This window comes from Lynx canadensis, chromosome C2, assembly GCF_007474595.2.
Source record: "Lynx canadensis isolate LIC74 chromosome C2, mLynCan4.pri.v2, whole genome shotgun sequence".
Classification (NCBI taxonomy): domain Eukaryota; kingdom Metazoa; phylum Chordata; class Mammalia; order Carnivora; family Felidae; genus Lynx; species Lynx canadensis.
This window is the reverse complement of record NC_044311.2, coordinates 85152970-85168224: the sequence shown is the minus strand read 5'-3', so window position 1 is coordinate 85168224 and position 15255 is coordinate 85152970.

Sequence of the window (15255 nt, the reverse complement as noted above, 5' to 3'; positions counted from 1 at the left end):
CTGGCCTTGCAGGTGTTAAAAACCCCCAAGGCAATCTAGTGTGCAGAAGGCATAAAAACCACTCTGTCCGGCTTGAGGCCAAGGACCAGGATCTCTGGCTCTTTGAAGGAGCAATTTTGAATAGACTCTAACTGCAGAATTGCCCTCACCTTACCCCCGTGAATAAGAAATTTCAGAGCAAAATCTCCCTGCTAAAAGCTCAGGGTGATAGGGTTCACTTTTAATGGACGGACTTACAACAAAAAGGATTTGATTTGCTTATAAAGTCTGGCTTAGGGGTGAGTTTTTTCTTGCCACTATGAGAGCTCTAAAGCCAGCTGAAATGAATTGGATCCCAGCAGCAGAGGTTGATGAAATGATGAAATGGGAAGAACCGTTTCAATTGAAAACCAGAAAGCCCATTGCTGGCCTCTCTTTTGAGCACTTTCTGTTTTTCACAGACATTTTTGCAATGGTCTTGCATCCACCTACCCTCACTATTCTGTCACTGCGCTAGTCCAGGCCTCGAATCTTCCGGCTGCAGCACAACAGTCTCCTGTCTGCCTGACACCAGCCTTTCCCTTCTCCAACCACTGCATCATGCCCGAGAGATCTTTCTAGAACATGTATTTGATCACGTCCTCCTGCTTAACAATCCTGCAGCATTTGCTTCCCTACTGCGTTTGAAATAATATCTGAAGTCGTTAGTACAACTCATAAAGCCATTCGTGATCTAGCACATGCCTACCTCCCCAGCTTCACCTCTCAATTTCTCCATAATCCCCCCACCCTCCATGCATTTCAGGCCACAGCGATACAGAATGACTCAGAGCTTCCTAAACATGTTGTGCTCTTTCATATGCCCAGGCTATTGCTCAGAGGGGTCTCTCTTTCTGGAACATTCCCTTCACTGGTTTTTCAAGAAGCTTTCTTGAAGCCCATGGCTCAAGTTAAGCAGCCCTCCTCTTTACACCCACAGCACCCAGGCATAGACCTCAGTTACCACTCTCATTATACTGTGTTATGATCACCTGTTTACTTGTCTACACTAGACAGTGATCTCTTCAACATAAGCCCAGCACCCAGCCCGCAGCCTGACAGATTATTGATGCTTCTTATTGATGTTTCTCAATAAAGGGGTCAAAAGAATTCCCCAAATGTGTTCATTTCTGCCCTCTGCCTTACAGCAAAATGGACAACTATGGTAGTTAGTCTGCAAGGACGCTAAGAAAACACATCTTTGTCCTAAGTGGCACCTAATTATTCCCTTATGTGTTAATAAAATCTCTTTGAAAAGTATCAAGCAAGTGCTGAATGATCAGCGCTATGGAGGATAAACAAAAAACAAAACATGATAGGCTCTGCTCAGGCAAATGCCCTTCCTTCCCCCTTTGCTGACACTGCGTTAGGTATTCCTTGGATGAATCCCCTCATTCTCTCCAGAACTGGCATGAGTCTTTGAAGCCACTACACTCAAAGCATTTGGAGGACAAGTATCATGTTCTGTGATCCCTCCATGACCACCTGGTCTGGGACAGGTGTTCAGGAAATGTTGTCCAATGCTGCATTATGACGAGCTAAGGATATGGGGACACATGCTGAAATGTTTGCTTTGGGGCCCCCAATTAAAACTTTCACCTCTGATGGAAATGTTTCCAATCCTTTCTGGAACGAGACCAGCTATAAATAGATGAATGCAGGAGAGTGAAAATACATGTAAAAACGAATAAGTAAGAAAATGAAAAAAAACACTTGGTGAAAATCATGATCTCGTACCCATTCGTTTGTTCATACATTTATTCACCAACCCATCCTTCCATCCAAGCAACCATCCTCCCTTTAACAAATATGGATGTGCAGAGGCTGTGCCAGGGACTGTGATGAATAAGGCGGAGACAGTCTTTGCACTCACGCACAGGCTGACATGCTAACAGGGAGGCAGACATTTAATAATTGCAAGTGTCACCAGGAGAAGGAAAAATACGGTATAAAGGTGCACCCTAGACAGAGTGTGGCATGTATATATTCATTCATCCACACGCTCACTCCCTAATTCACTCAGTCATTCCCAGGTCCTTCCCAGGGGACCTCTAGGAGCACCACTAAATGTTTACTGAATGAATAGATGAGGGTTGCTGCCTGTGCAGTGTGCAATTAGCAAAAACAGGTTTCTCTCAAAGTTTTACTTGGGAGTCCCAAATTAATTAATTAATTTATTTATTTTTTTATATATATGAAATTTATTGACAAATTGGTTTCCATACAACACCTAGTGCTCATCCCAAAAGGTGCCCTCCTCAATACCCATCACCCACCCTCCCCTCCCTCCCACCCCCCATCAACCCTCAGTTTGTTCTCAGTTTTTAACAGTCTCTTATGCTTTGGCTCTCTCCCACTCTAACCTCTTTTTTTTTTTTTTTTCCCTTCCCCTCCCCCATGGGTTCCTGTTAAGTTTCTCAGGATCCACATAAGAGTGAAACCATATGGTATCTGTCTTTCTCTGTATGGCTTATTTCACTTAGCATCACACTCTCCAGTTCCATCCACGTTGCTACAAAAGGCCATATTTCATTTTTTCTCATTGCCACATAGTATTCCATTGTGTATATAAACCACAATTTCTTTATCCATTCATCAGTTGATGGACATTTAGGCTCTTTCCATAATTTGGCTATTGTTGAGAGTGCTGCTATGAACATTGGGGTACAAGTGCCCCTATGCATCAGTACTCCTGTATCCCTTGAATAAATTCCTAGCAGTGCTATTGCTGGGTCATAGGGTAGGTCTATTTTTAATTTTCTGAGGAACCTCCACACTGCTTTCCAGAGCGGCTGCACCAATTTGCATTCCCACCAACAGTGCAAGAGGGTTCCCGTTTCTCCACATCCTCTCCAGCATCTATAGTCTCCTGATTTGTTCATTTTGGCCACTCTGACTGGCATGAGGTTGGGAGTCCCAAATTTAAATTCACATGTCTTTTAGTGGGGTGCCTGGGTGGCTCAGTCGGTTGAGCATCTGACCTCGGCTCAGGTTATGATCTCCAGATCTGTGAGTTCAAGCCCCGCATCGGGCTCTGTGCTGACAGCTCAGAGCCTGGAGTCTGCTTCGGATTCTGTGTCTCCCTCTCTCTGCCCCTTCCCCACTCACTCTCTGTCTCTGTCTCCCAATAATAAGTAAACATTTAAAAAAATTTTAAATTTACATGTCTTTAAAAAACTTCTGCTTTCCTCAGATCTCTGTAGTAAGAAGGAACCCAAGCATGTAGAATATCAGAATTAGGACCTAATGACTGGACAGTCATGCCCTGCTATAAAAGAGCACCCTTGGCCAGAGGTGCAAGTGTTCCATAACACAGTCCCCTCTGCTTAGCCAAAGGAAGCTCAACTTTCAAGGACAAAGAAATGACATTTCTACCACCTGCCCCCCTGAGGGAGAAGAAAGAAAAAACAAATCACGGTGCTACAATTTTAACAGTCAATAAGATCCAGCTGGAACTGAAAATACACAGCCACTCCCTCTTCACCTGCCTGTGTCTATTCAGTTGGCAAGCCTTGTACAGCGAAGCCTCTCCTACCCCAACCCCGGGGAGTCCCAGGGCATCCAGCCAGAGCCAAGAGAGCCCCAAGTGATACCTGCCTGTAGGATTTCACAAATGGAGGGGCTTTGTGTTTTCTAGCTAAACAGGAGATGGGGAGAAACAGCAGGGGCGGGGTGGAAGTGGCATTATGACCTTGGCTGGGGTTCATTCCGGTGCCCAGATGAGTCACTTGAAAGACAGAGCCTCGGTCAGTTGTGAACTGGGTGTTAATGATACTTGACACAATTTGAATTCTGTAGCAGGTCTGATGAGTTGTCACTCCGCATTCCTACTTGAGCTGAGATCTGCAGAAGCATTGGCAGGTCCAGAAAGCCAAGACTGGTTCTGTGCACTTCTGTTTTCCAGCTTAAGAACCGTCAGGGGGTCCAGGTGCTGAAAAAGAAAATGGATCCAGGGCACAAGTTGAGAGACCTGGTTCTAGTTCCTGATCTGCCACCAACTCCCTGTGGACAAGTCCCTTGGACAAGTCAATTCTTCCTTTCCCTCTGGGCTTCGTTTTCCCTAGTCTACCAGAGGTTCTCAAAGATAGTCTGTATCTGGGATTTCGAACGCCTGATGGAAATTTATGTTTCCCAGCAAAGCGCTGTCTTTTTTTTTTTTTTTAATTTTTTTTTAACGTTTATTTATTTTTGGGACAGAGAGAGACAGAGCATGAATGGGGGAGGGGCAGAGAGAGAGGGAGACACAGAATCAGAAGCAGGCTCCAGGCTCTGAGCCATCAGCCCAGAGCCTGACGCGGGGCTCCAACTCATGGACCGCGAGATCGTGACCTGAGCTGAAGTCGGACGCTTTACCGACTGAGCCACCCAGGCGCCCCAGCAAAGCGCTGTCTTGACTGAAGAAACGAATTCTATTGCTTTGACCAGCATTGCACACATTCCATATATTGGGACTCTCGTGCTATTTGGAGACTCCTTGCCACAGTCAAATATGTCTTTAATAAGTAATGGGGAAATACAGTAATTTTAACTTAACATATTTAGTTTGTTTAGTATGCAAAACCTCTCTAAATGTGAGTTGAGGTTGGAGGATATCTTTGAAAACTTTGAAAAGTATTTTTGCCAGTAAGTATTTTTGCTTCGGAGCCCATGGAACCCAGTGATCCTTCAGCTCAGAGATTCTAAGATGGGCCAAGGAGCCCGGGCTCTCCCCCTTTTGTCTACTCCCTCATCCACAGTGAACACTGGCCATCTGCCCCTAGCACCAGGCCACAAGCTCCCTTCAGTCAAGAGCAGGAGCCCACCTGCATGCTTAGAAAAAGCTGGAGAATGTGGTTATCTGGGATTCTGACCCCGCTTGTTCAGAGAATCTCTCAAAAACCACTGGCAATTCACTTTTGTCATTGCCTCGGTTTCCTTTCTCTACAAAATAACGTCCATTTCTATCTGTCCTGGAGGAATCTTTCACCTATCGGATACGGCATAGGGAGAGGCAAGGGCTGGAACCAGAATTCCAATTCACTGATGTGTCCTCACCATGCATGTGCACCTGCACACACAGGCACACACACGCACAATCATAATCTACAATGTACATCCCTGACCCACTTAGCTCTTTCCTCGTGTCCTTTCTTGCTGGCTCGAGCAAAAGCAGGCAGCTGGGGTGTCAGAAGATTCTGTTCAGTGTAGAGCCTGAGATGTGGGAAAGGCTTTGAACATCATCCACCTCCCCTGCTTCCAGGGGACTCCGGGGACAGCGTGACCTGAGAGTGGGTGCTGATGCTCTGGCTCCCTGATGTTCAAGGGAGCACATCCAGGAGAAGCTCTGGACTTGGCAGGGGGAGAAGGATGCTCTGAGACAATCCACCCAAACTCCTTTGCACAGAACTAAAAACGATTCTTCAGAGCCTGGGTGAGAACCCAGGGATGGGTAAGATGAATGCAGTTAGGCCATTAAAATCAAGAGTTTGTCTCGTGGCATGATATTTATAGGAGCTGTGCATAAAAAGTAGCTCAGCCACCATTATCGTCATTGCCATCATCACCATTATACCGAGAGAGAAGCATCTGCTCGATGCCCCAGGATGCACAAAAGCAGCTTTCACATCCATTATCTTATTTGAGGTTCGTAATCACCCTGTAAAGTGGGCGCTGCAGGGATCATTTCCTGCTTCCCATACCTTTTAAGCATAAGAAACATGCATCGCTAGGAGACACGACTTGTCCAGGGCTGCCCAGCATTTAGGAGCAGAGACGGGACTAGAACCCAGGCTTCCTGACTCCAAATGCAGAGTTCTTTCCCCTGCAAACTGCTGCCTTCCCCACAGCACCTTAGGAAATGCTGGGAAATGGGAAGGAGCCCGCCTGCATGGGCTAGGCCTTAGTTCATGCTGATGACAGAGGAGCAGAGACCCTGTGCCCAGATGGAGCCCTGCACACTCTGGCTTCTTTGGGGTTGCTCATGATCTTTGTTGTTCCAAGGGAAGCAAGCGATTTTCTGGTTGGTTCACTTTGTTGATTGCACTTGAGCTGAAACTTCAAATTGAGTTTGTCAGAAAAATTGGTACAAATTAAAGATGAGCCTTTTGCTTTCCACAGCTGGTTGGAGTGGAGGGGCCTCAGGGAGGCCAACAGGAGGCGTTTCTCCCTGTGAGGTCCAGCCAGCCCTCATCCTCTGGCTCCTGGGGCTCCTTCTCTATAATCTGAAAGGTGACCCCTCACCATGAGCATCCTTGGTTCTCCTTAGCAAAACCGCTCTGTGTATTTTCTCTTCCTGCGGCCTCTCTTTCACTCCTTCCTATCTATCTCCTTTAAATCAGCCCAGTCTAGTCTCAGAAATGTGCTAAAAGCACCCGGAAGTCCCACTGCAAATACGAAGCTCCCGCTCTCAAAGGAACCCAGGCCGTCAGCTGACCTCTCATCCCCCTGCTTCTCCGTCCTCCACCTGTGATGGAAAAGGGGTCCTCCAGGCTGGGGATCAGACCAGACACCCTAGCTTCTCAGACACTTGGGAGGGAGTTAACACACTGCCCTAAGAAGTCTACCTTGACTCCCCTCCCCCGCCTTTCCCTCAGACTCTCAGGCTGGGATTTATGATTCTGACCTATAGTAAGTTGCTCAGATGAATCATGTTTATCTCAAGCTTTAATCAGGTGGCAAAATGGACTTCCTCTTTCAGGGGATGTAAAAGAGTGTAGGATGAAGCTGGGAAAGGTTCCACTGTTATGATGTTTAGGATGGAGAGGAGACATTCTCTTTTCAAAACCTTCAAGGCTTTTCAAAAGTCTTCCAGGTTGGCATGATCTGAACGTATGTTCTCATCTTCTCCATGTCCCTGGGCTTAGAAGCAAGCACAAATGAAGATGTTATCATTAGATCACTATTGCCTTTGCAGAAGTTATCTCTGATTGGATCCAAGGTGACGTAATTAAGACCCTTAGACCTTGAAACTTCTTTTGCTTAGTCTTTTCATTAAAAATATGATTAAGGATTATATCTATATCGTATGTCTACATAAAATTCACCTTTGTACCAATGTAAGGAATTAACAGAAGGGAATCACCGTGGAGGTACAGAGTGAAATTAATCTAATGCTGTGACATTTAATTGGATTGCAGGTTAGACCTCATTACTGCAGGTTCAGCTTTGGTGCAAGCTCTTTATCACAAGATGCCGGACTCTAAATACTAGTCCCTTCACGTGAAGCAATGAATGACCAACACAATCAACGCATGGGACCACAAAAGCGTTGAGGCATTTGTTACCTCCACGACATTTTGGAATAAGGTGAAGAGGGAAAAAAAGGAAAGAAGAAGGGAAGGAAGGAGGGAAGCAAGGAGGAAAGAAGGATTCTAGTCTTTTACAATTCATGATTAAGAGATCCGGCCTATTGAACACTTCTAGTGTTCTCTGAAGGGAGGATTCTGGGAAATGAGACTAACGATTACTTCACGAAAACAAAGCCTCTTCAGGAATCCTTCAGGAATTTTCCACCATCAGTTTCCCCTTTTTGCTGTTGAGCAAAAGGGGGGCCACATTCTGGTCCTATAGACCTTGCTCCAAAGTTCTCAAGGGACGGTTTTCAATTTGAGTTCTTGGTGCTCAGTCCCCTTGCTTTATGCTCGTCTACATTTAAAGAAAAAGAAAAAAGAAGACTAAAAAAGAAAAAAGGGGAAAAAAAAGACCGAACTGAGGTCTAGCCTTCTGTTTTCTACAAAACCAGAACCATGCACCTTGTTCAAACTCTCACAGTGTCCTGTTGGCATGAGTTGAGCGAGTGTGTGCACGAATGCGACACTTGCCAATTATTTCTGCACCACTGGAGAGACGTGAAAGTATTTATCTTTGTTGAAGTACAGCAAGGGTCAGGTCAGCACCAACATGACTATTCATTTCTATTTCACCTTGAGGACAGTGTTTGTTCAAGAGCAGTTAAAAACAATGGCTCTGTTGGGACAACTAAAAACAGTGTAAGAGCTGGGAATTGTTTCGTCTGGAGAAAGAAGACTCACAAAGGCAAGAGAGCTGTCCCCAAACATCTGCTGGGCTGCTCCAGGGGTGAGGGAGCAGATCTGTTCTGTGCAGCCCCAGTGGGTAGAATGGGGCTCAGAGGGTAGATGTGCATCTAAGGAAAGCATCCCCCAGGCTGAGCTGGCCAAGGACAGAGGTGCTCACTCTCCATCAAGCGGCACTGTTTGAGCCAAGCCTGGATGCGTACTTAGTGGGCACACTGTGGAAGGGACAGCAGCCTTGGGTGACAGCCCTCCTCCAACTTTACACATCTGGGATTTTACAGCCATCTTGCCCAAGTCTATCTTCTTAAGTACGAGAAGCCTCCTCATGAGCTATATGATGAGTTGGGGAAAGTTGTGGCAGGGCCACCAGAGGACAGGGAGAGTCAGCTGGGTTCTTGCCAAGAACCCAGGAGGGGAAGTCCCAGGCCAGGTTCTCACCAGCTTCTCAGGCTCAGAGCTCAGACAGTGGCTTCTTGGGAAGTTAAAACGAAATCCATCAAAGTCAAGTTATGCCCCTGACCATACTTCCTGTTATCTGATGCGACTCAATTTACCCAGCTTACCTCTTGTCTTGGCCAGGCTCTGGGGGTGGCAGTGGGGGTGGGGTGAGGTGGGTCAGAGATGAATCAGACCCCCCTACCCACCAGGACCTGCAGTCTGGTCATGAGTAATGCAGTAGAAGGCAGTAACTTGTGAGTGCAGTAGCCAAGGCACAGTGTGTGGGGGCCTTGCAGGACAGAGATTACAACTGGCTGGGGATCAGATGTGCCTCATGGAGTCGTGGTGTTTGAGATGTGTGTGGAGTGATGGGGAGGATTTTTGAGTGGAGGAGAAGGGGTCGATTTTAAGTATTATAATTGGCAAAAAAAAAAAAAAAAAAAAGAAAGTTCTCTCCTGGGTGGGTGGATAGGATTATAGGGGTTTTAGTAGGTTTTGTTTCTTTCCGGTATCCAGGAGGTACCCTGGATGAGGAGGTGAGGAGGTACCCACTCCTCACCCCAAAAGGTGTATGTGTTTGTGGCTGTCCCCTTTAAGTTCAGAACCAATTCATCTACCAATGGCCTCTGCAGACAGGGACTAGCAGAGGGGCGAATGGAGATGAGCTTGAAAGGTTAGAGATTCGGGACAGGCCAAGGACATTAAGAGGAAAGAGACGGCAAAGAACTTAAATGTGACTCACGTGACAAGTACTGATGTCACCCATAAGATGCTAGCAACAGGCAACAACACAGTACTGGGAACAGGGTATCCTAAGATGAGGCACAGTGTGTCTACCTCGGGGACCCCTCATACTGAGGGGCTGTGTAGGCAATAGTGGTGGTCCAAGCAGATGAATGTGGCAGGCAAGAAAGGCCACGAAGGCCACTGGGCCCAGGGTGACTCCAAGGAGGGGTAATGCACTCTGTCACTTGGGACATGTGGAGGGTAAGGACAGCAAGTCACCCACTTGGAACTGGAAATGGTAGTATAGACGTGAAACCACTGAGCTGGAGTCCAGCACTCAGACTCCTCGAGTTGGATCTTTTTGGCCGTGTAAAGGGTCCAGCCTCCTCCCTTAGACAAGAACTTTCCCCACAACTTCCCAGTCTCATGCTCACACAGCCTCTGTTGCCACTTTTGTCACTGGGTGGCTCTGATGGGCAGAGGTACTTATTCATTTTAGAGGCCAAGCCAAGCCTTCTGGCTTTCCCACCTGCTGGTGGGCTATGGACCTGACCTTCAGAAATAATAGCTGAGCGAGACCCACTCACCTCAGCAAACACAGTCATGCGGACCTTTGACCTCTAAGCAAGGGAAGCACAGCAGCTCATGGGGTAAACCCATGATGAGCAGATCCCCCATTAATCACACACTGTCTCTGACTTCTTTTAGTAGATTCTCCAGCTTCTTAATCCATTGACCACAGCTGTTGGCTCCTACTACAGACTGAATGATCGTGTCCCCCCAAATTCGTGTGTTAAAATCCTAACCCCCGGTGGATAGTATCAGGAGGTGGGACGTCAGGAGGTGACTAGGTCATGAGGGATGGGCCCTCATGAATGGGATTTGCATCCTTATCAAAGAGGTCCAGAGAGCTCCCTCACCCCTTCCACCACAGTGAGAAGAGGGCCATCTGTGAACCAGGAAGCAAGCCCTTTCAGGACACCACATCTTGGACTTCCAGCCTCCAGGACGTGAGAAAAAAAAAAATGCCTGATGTTTATAAATCACTCAGTCTATTGCGTTCTGTTATAGCAGCCTGAACAGACTAAGACAACCCCTCATTCGTATTTCTCTGTGTGGGACTGTAGGTGATATAGCTCTTTTCCAGAGTTCACTGCAATACTCAGTGAAGTTGTTTTTAGGAGACAGGATAAGACGGTTTTATACCAGGCTGTCCTTCTTCACTTCACCTCTGTGGGTCTCTCTAGGGTTCGTAGAAACCACTCTGCTACTTATATGCAGCCATTTTTAATGCTCTGTGTTTTGGGGGCAGCCTCTTCTCTTCCTTGTTGTTTTTCTTTTCATTTGCACCCTCTCCTCTTTTTTCAGAGGGAGAGTAGATGCTTTCAGTGTATGTATTTATCACAGTTCCAGGTAACTTGGAAAGAGAAATTTGGAATTAGGTATTTATTCTTATCCTTATATGACCATAGTTAAAATCTCTTCGTGGAAAAAAAAAACCTGTAAATATTATATAATAACACAACAATTACCATGCACAGCTTCAAAAACATCATTTAAATTTCATTTCCTTCAACAAGAACAGATTTCAGGCAAAAGTACCAAACAGTATTTTAAAGGGGTATTTTCTTACTGCTCATATGCATGGAATGAGAGTAGCTGTGAGTATACGAACCACAGATGCCACTGTGAGTCAAGCAGGAAAGGAAGAAATCAGAGGGGAATACGGTGTCACCACCACACTGCCCACTTGCCATTTCAGCCTTTAACTATCAGGCTGAGTGAAGCGTAAAACCTAAAGGCTGAAACAGGAGGATGTTGTAACAGCTGTACTGAGATGGCCTGTGGATACCAGAGTCATTGGTTCTGACTGAAGGTCAGAAAAGCCTTTTGGAGGAACTGTCATGGTACCTCAATGAGCAAGCCATTTGGAGAAACTAAGAAATGGCAGCAGGAGAGGGAAGAGAAGCATGGAGAGGCCAGGACCACACTGGCCTGAATCCCCTTGGAAGTCGCCAGTCCCCTTGCAAGCTGGATTTACACGCTGCAGAGTTAATGCCTCCCCCATCCCTTGAGCCCCACCACCAGTGATTGATGGGTGCTGGTGAATAAACACTCCAGTTCCCCCTACTCTCAGGTGGCTACAACTCCAATGCAGGTCATATGCCATCTCCAAGTTCTCCAGTAGAAATAAACCTTGGTTGCCCACAATGGGAATCTGCCCAACAACATTCCCTTTGATTGATTTCCTTCTTTCCCCACTATCCAACTTGTATTTTCTTGATCATCTCCCCCTTCTTCCCTCCCCAAAATAGCTGCACTTGAATCCATGTTTCAGGGTCTGAGAATCCATCCTAAGACAAAGTATGTTTCAGTAGCTGGAACAAAGAACTATAGGGGCATGAGTTGGGCATATGTGGGGAGCACAAATGCCCCAAGATGGCTGGTGGTTTAGAGGTCCAGCAGAAGAGACTAAAATAATTGGGGTCAGGATGTGAACATCTGAATTCTGGATAAACAGATCTAACTTTCCTGTAGGCAATGGGAAACCATGGGGTGAGGGGTGGGGTGGGGTGGTGACTAGGACTTCAAGAACCTGCCTCTCTGGCTCAGGGTGTAGTGGCTACATGCTTTCTTTCAGCCCATCCATTCTGAATCACCTGCTTGTTAGGGATTCTTCAGGATGCACCTAAGATCCACTGAGCTGATGCTTGCTTTTGAGGCAAACATGGACTTTTCTCTTGAGCTTCTTGAGCTTCTGTGTTAACAGGGCTGGGATTGAGGGGAAGGGCCAAGTTCTTGGAACGGTATAGGCTGTTCCGGCATTAACCGAATTCTTCTTTATAGGCAGGAGAGGGTGAGTGGTTTCAGCCAGTAATCCCAGTTTTTATAACCTCAGAAGGAATATTTGATATGAAAGAGCACTTTCTACCCTCAAATAGCCTGAAAAAAGGCTCAGCTTACAGGGTTTATTAGCACACCTTGTGGACAATAGGAAGAAGCTTCCTTCTAGTACTGGGGGAATCAGATGTAGTATCTGGGGACACTGATGGTATCAGAGGTCCTCACAGGGCTTTGCAGATGTGAGGATATCCATCAAATACCATTCTATGCACTGAGGGCCTCCTGGGCTTTAGAGAACGCCCTCAGTCCTGGTGAGTAACTGATACAGTGGTGAGTGGTCAGGAGATTTCCCAACAAAAAGGCCCAAGGGACTGTTCATTCCTGCTCATCCAAAAGAAACAGAAAGAAGAGAGGGAAAAGTATGTCTGCCTTAATGGAAAGGCATTGGAGCTGGCTGGCCAAAAAGAAAGCTAGATGGTCTTGTCATGCAGATGGCAGAAGGCAAAGGAATATCATTAATCTAACTTGTGTTTGTCAAGTGCTGCTTTTGAGCCAAGTCCTGGGCTGGGCATTGAGGGGAAAGTGGGGAAGAGAGAACAATGTGAGTCTAAGGCATTCACGGACAGGGATCCTCAACAAGGTATATATACACATCTAACCAAAATTCCAGAAGCAGTCTGACCAGACTATGACAAAGTGCCAAGTTCCTACAAGGGCACAAATTCATGTTTGGGTTAGAGTAGGGATGATTTATGGGAAGACAAGAGGAGAAGGTGGCCTCTGATATGGCTCTTGTAGGATGTGGAGGGTTTTGACATATTGATAAGGGGGTTGGTGGTGATGGGAGTTTTATTACCAGAGACATTATTGGGACGGGTCAGAAGAATCACTCCAGGCACAGCTCCTGGTGGGGGGGGGGGGGGGGGGTCCTCTGCTCACTGCCTGAAGGCAGTGGTGTCACCTGGGAGCTGCCCTCCACTAGTGTGAGTTCCCCTTCCCTTCTGTCACTCTTGGCACTCACACCCATAAGCAGGAGACCTGGCTATAGTTCTGGCACATTCTGGCATTTAAGGAGGCCATGTCCCCTCTCTGGAACACTGTTCCTCCACCACTTAGAATCCAGGAGAGTTGGGTTGGCCAAGAGTGTCAGCGTCAGGGAAAGGAGGGCCCCCAGAAGCTGTCTCAGTTCCTCTTATAACTGCCCAGGGAGAAGCTCAGCCCTGGGCTGAGCTACTGGTTTCTGACCGGAGGGAGGATGACCCATCCCTCAGGTGTGTTCAGGTGTGTTCAGGTGTGTGTGTGTGTGTGTGTGTGTGTGTGTGTGTGTGTAATAGGAAATTCACTGGATCAGGCCACCCTAACATTTTAGAATTCCTTCAGACTGACACTTGGCCCGGTCATCTGCCTTCCCCTCCCACACCTTCTATCCCCGATCTAACCACATGCCAGTTTGCCCACAGTACATGATGTGCTGGTGCCCAGCCGACTCTCAGGAAGTTGGCTGGCTGCCACGGTCAGCACAGGCTTGCCTCCTGAGGAGAGCTGCTGGCTCCTGAAAGCCCTTTTACTTGTGAGCCTGTGAATGTACATTCCTGTGTGCCAAGGTACAACATGAGTCTAATGAAGGAGTTATTAAGGTGAAAAACTTAAATGCAAATGGACTGAGGCCCCCACAAAAAACACTCTCTCAGATACTAACCAGAAGACTGATGTATTGCTTGTGAGGGGTGTGTCACCCTTTTCTTCACAACCCATTCTGGACTGTTTTCTTAGAGGAAATTCTCCCTTGGATAGAACTGGGAACTATCTCCTCATGACTTTGACCTCTGGTTCCAGGTATGTCTTCTGGCAAGACTAGAGCCTTCTCATTCAGTATCCCAACTCCTGTGTTTCTGGGTCTTTCTCTGCTGATCCGGTAGCTACTCCTTAGAAGCACAGGCCTCCTGGCTGGGTCCTCTCTGACAGGGGTTTCTTGGCTCTATTGCACTTCTGCGGCTTTTAGATTGTTTAGCACTGACCTCCTCAGGTCAAGAGGACTTATAGTCTATGCTGGGTACTGTGGGGGACATAAGGGCACAGCACTCTGGTGGCTCAGTCCAAGAAAGGAAATATCAGCCACCTGCAAATAAGTGCTTAAAAAGAGGCACAGAGAGGGCTCTAGAAACTGTGGGCAGGAATTCAGAGTAACCTCCAGCTTGGTGATGGTGGTGGTAGTGAGTGTGTGTGATAGGGGAAGCAGATGGGGATGAGAACCCGGAAAGATCCCAGGAGAAGGTGGCTGCGAATTGATTTAAGACTGATGTGGAGGATTTGGTCAGGTAAAGATGGGAGGATAATCCAGAGAACAGTGAGCAGGAAGATGGAAAAGCCAGGGCAGGACATGAAGCTGTGAAGAGCCCAGTTTGGCAGGGATGTGGGTATGGTTGAGGATCAATGGAAACGATGTTGGAGAGAGAGGTGGACACTTTCTCAAGAGACTTGAATACTGGGTTAACAAATTTAGACCTGTGAGTGTATTTTCTCTATTTGTCTCTCCAGATTTAAATTTTTTTTAATGTTTACTTATTTTTGAGGGGGAGGGCAGAGACAGAGGGAGACACAGAATCTGAAACAAGCTCTTGGAGTTCTGTCTGCTTGCTGCTCCTGGACCCCTTGTCTGCTTTGTACACAAGCCTGGGCTAGCAACCTGGAGCGCAAGAGATCTAGGTGGAGAAGAGGCCTGTGTCTTTCTAACCAGCCCACACAAGGCCATCCTAACTAGCTGGTCCTGGTCAACCCACCAATTTACTGCGGACACACGAGCGAGCCTCGCTGAGATCAGCCACGCCAAGCACAAATCAGACCAAAAGAACTACCCAAGTGAGCCCAGCTTAAATTGTAAACTGCTAATCTACAAGATCAAGGACTAGATTATTGGTTATTGTCCTTAGGCACTACTTTTGGAGTGGTTTGTAAAAGTTCCCTGATGCAGTCCTCCTGTTCTTGTGCCAGGAGGCTGACGGCTGACATGTCTGAGATGCAGCAGTGACTTCCTATGCTCTCTGCCTTCTTTCAGGAGATTGAGATGGAGGCGTTTATCCCCCAGGCTCCCATCCTTCTGGGCTGTATGGTTTGGCCACTGCCTCTGTCATCCTGTCCAACACCACAGCTCACTTCCAGGGCTCTGGCAATGGCTGCTTCCTATGCTTCTTCAGATCAGAGGGGCTAACGTATCCCC